This window comes from Zingiber officinale, chromosome 1B, assembly GCF_018446385.1.
Source record: "Zingiber officinale cultivar Zhangliang chromosome 1B, Zo_v1.1, whole genome shotgun sequence".
NCBI lineage: Eukaryota > Viridiplantae > Streptophyta > Magnoliopsida > Zingiberales > Zingiberaceae > Zingiber > Zingiber officinale.
The window spans coordinates 97,947,897-97,951,765 of NC_055986.1; positions in this window are offsets into that span (position 1 = coordinate 97,947,897).

Consider the following 3,869-nt stretch of genomic DNA (forward strand, 5'->3'; position numbering starts at 1 on the left):
CGACGCCGGTGCTTGGACAGGAAGGAAGAGGAGAGGAAGTAGATTGTCTCGGTGGCTGGCGGCTAGGGCACAGGGAAAGGGGTCGGCGTCGGCAGAGGAGAAGAAGAAGAATCCTTGTCGAGGGGTTTTTGTCGCGTGGGAGGGGGAGAAAGGAACCACCGAGGCAGTTAGGGCAAGGAGAGGGCGCGGGCGGCGTCGGGGAGAAGAAACTGAGGAAACGGCGAAAAATGAAGGAAAAAGGAAAAAGGAAAAATAAATAAAGGAAAAGAATTAAGAAAAATTTAACTTTTCCTCATTTAATTGGGGTAGCCAATACAGACTTTTCCGAGCCCCATTTTATCCCCGTTAACTCGTCCGTACGAGCTCCGAAAAATTCCCGAAAAATTTCCAAAAATTCCAGAAAATTCCCTTATTAATATTCGCCTATTTCCGGTATTTTACAAACGCTTGGTTCATTTACAGTTCTATATGCAACGTAACAAAATACATACTCTCTCTATATAATCCTAGATTGATCACAGAAAAAAAGATCATTGGGCTCAAATAGTTAAATGTATCGAGAAGTTCTTAAATATACTGACTTTTTCCCTAAACTTTAAAATGGACGGAGCGAAATTCCAGGTAGACTAACACGAGTCTTCTCCTTGGCCATGGTCACAATTCGCAACGAGGTCACAACTCATGGATGTTGTGGCCACAATTCGCAATGAGGTCACAACTCATGGATGTTGTGGCCACAATTCATAGCTAAGTTATGAGCACTACAAAAATTGTAGCAAACCAATGGGATAGCGATTGATACGGTACCTTTACGATGGTATGCATTCTATCGCAAATCCATCGTAATTCGTCATTAACGACGAAATATGTTTTCCTCTATTTGTTGATAGCCGAATGGAATGGAATTTCCGTTGAACAATTAGTGATGGAAATTAAACTATTCGTCGCTAATAGCGATGTCAAATAAAACATCTGTCACTAATTGCAAAGTCGAGAGAGTATTGATGTTTGATATGTTAAATGCCAATAGTCTACACTTAGTGCTGGTCGTGCCCAATGAGTGTCGGACCAGGCCATGCAGTGCCAGCGATAGCCAATCAGTGGCGGTCGTGGCCCTGCTCTGTCGGCTGTGGCTGTGGCTATGCATGCCTGTTTACCAAAAATTTTAAGTTGAACTTTGAGACAATTCATTAAACTAATATTGTACTCATTTTGATGAATACTGATCAAATAATATTCTTGAACCTCACATTTGATTAGGCAAAAGAAAATGAAAACTCAGCTCAATGGATGCCCCAAAATGATTGATGGAGATGTCAAATGCAAAGAAGTTCCTACAATTAAGTTTTGGATTTGATACTACATGTAAGGTTTGTTCTTCACTTGTGTGTTGGTTGTTTACTATAGTCGGCATCTAATGGTCACAAAGGCTGAGTGATAAAACATGCAAAATTATTCGTATAACTTATTGAGTATGCAACTTTAAATATTTGGATCATATAGAACAGTTGACTTGCTAAAAATCTTATGTAGAAAAACTTGGACAAATTTATGACTTTAGAGCTTTATAATTCATATGATTGCAATAGGTCCAGTGGGTATGTGCTTCTCAATGTGTATCCCTTTGCAATTTTTATTAGTTGTGATCATATAACCTGTGCCTTCAAAGTTGGAAAATACTTTTAGATGAAAATTTTCATCCATTTTCTCAAGTTCTATTTGTATTTTATATATATAAATGCTAATTTGCCGTATTTCATAATTTGTTTTCTCAAGTTATATTTGACAGACTTGTATTATTTACTATTCTTAGTTAATCCTTACTCCATAAATTACTTTTTCATTATTTTAGTATTTAAGTCTTTTAATTTATGTAATGATAATTTATCTAAATATTTTTGATAGGAAAAGTATGATCTTCCCCTTGGGATAGAAAGTTGGGTGTTACGCTCAATAGCAAAAAAATGGAGAAATTGAAAGTCAGAACTTAAAAAGTACTATAATCCTGAATTATCAATTCATGTTCTTTTATAATAGAGAGATGAGAGAGCTCACGTAGAACAGTATATGAGACTAATTACTTTTTGGAATAAGGAAAAATCAAAGATAGATAATATTTTTTTTATTTAGAATATATTTTGATTCAAATTATATATAGATTTTTATTTTGTGTATCATGTGTATTTCAGATATAGAAAAGGAGCAGAAAAAATAAAGCGGCTAGAAAGCATAAGATTTAGTATCACCAAGTACATGTTTATCAACTTTTGCTAATTAGTTTTATTGAAGTCATTCAAGGTGAAAAACATACTCATTAGATTTGATTAAACTTGAATATATACAGGAAAAAGAAAAGGGTCATATTCCATCAAGAGTTGAACTATTCTAGGCTTGCTTCACTCATGCCAATTGGTGTGGCAAAAGGAGTGCTTTGTAGCATGGATCCAAATACTATAGTAGGGAGACAAGCACTAGGATCAAATTGGTGTAAAATAAGAATACAAGTTATTCTAGAACCAGAAGAGAGTTCGATTTGAACTTTTGATCTTTTACATAAGTTTGATGATACACTTGGAGGAATAATAGCATGGCCTCATCATCTGGTATAATTTTAATTTTTTATTAAAATATTATTATTTTTATATTTATCATGTTATTATAATTTTTAATAAATATGAAATGTATTTGTAGTTAACCGTAAGTGAAGATTATTATTACGTGAATATGAAATGATACTTTACATCTTTTGGTTTTGTATGATATTCTATCTTTATCATTATTTCTATTAACTTTTTGTCTGCAATATTGTTTTATTTCATTAATACAAATATATTCATTGTATTTTATAGGTGATGGGTACTTAAATTTTTGTGAATCAATATGACGGTTGAAGATGGTCTGCCTAGTTGAATTTTTATTTTATAAGACTTTATTAGTTGTAAAACATAATATTTTGAGTGTAGTGTGTAATTAGTTTTGGATGTAGAGAACTTGTAGTTAGTTTGTATTTGAACCTTTGACTCAAATATTTGTTGGATGAATGTAGATTATCTATTTGCACTTTAAATTTTATTTTAGAATTTTTTTCTATCTAAATAGTGGATGGATTGTGATAATGTATAAAATTGAATTCATGTTATATATATTCTAAATAATATTAATGAACATTTTAAATATATTTATAACTTATTATAATGGCATTTAATTAATGTCATTATAGATTAGTGAAGTTGACATTTAAATGATCTAATAAATTATCTTTACTAACACTTTTTATTGTCTTTATAAAAAATATAAATATCATAATAAATGAGTTTTGGTGACATTTAGTTTTGTCATTGTTATGATGATAACATGACATATATAAATGTCCTTAAAAAAATATTTCCTGACATTATAGAGTGTCATTATATCTTTAAATTGCGATACTTTTAATGTTAGCATTGATATTGTATAACGACATTATAAAATGTCAGAAAATTGAGGAGGGTCTAAGATGACATCACTTTATAGGGCGTTTTTGGTAGATGTCACCAAAATGTTAGTGTCACCATAAATATACTATAAAGACATTTATGTGTGTCATAATAGACTAATTTTCTTATAGTGCTAAGATCGCGGCCCTGCATCCCTGCTATGTCAGCTAGGCCAAGCAATGGCGGCCACGACCCTACTCTACCAGCCATAGCCAAGAAGTGGTGGTCATGTCCCTGCTCTATTGGCTAAGGCCGAGCAGTGGCGGTCGCGCCCTTGCTCTACCGGCCACATCCAGCACCTACACCGCTCGGCCAGAGCAAGCCAAGGTTAGCAAGGAAGAAATCGGAGGAGAACAAAGACAAGAAGAAGAGGAGTACCTGAACGCCAGAGGA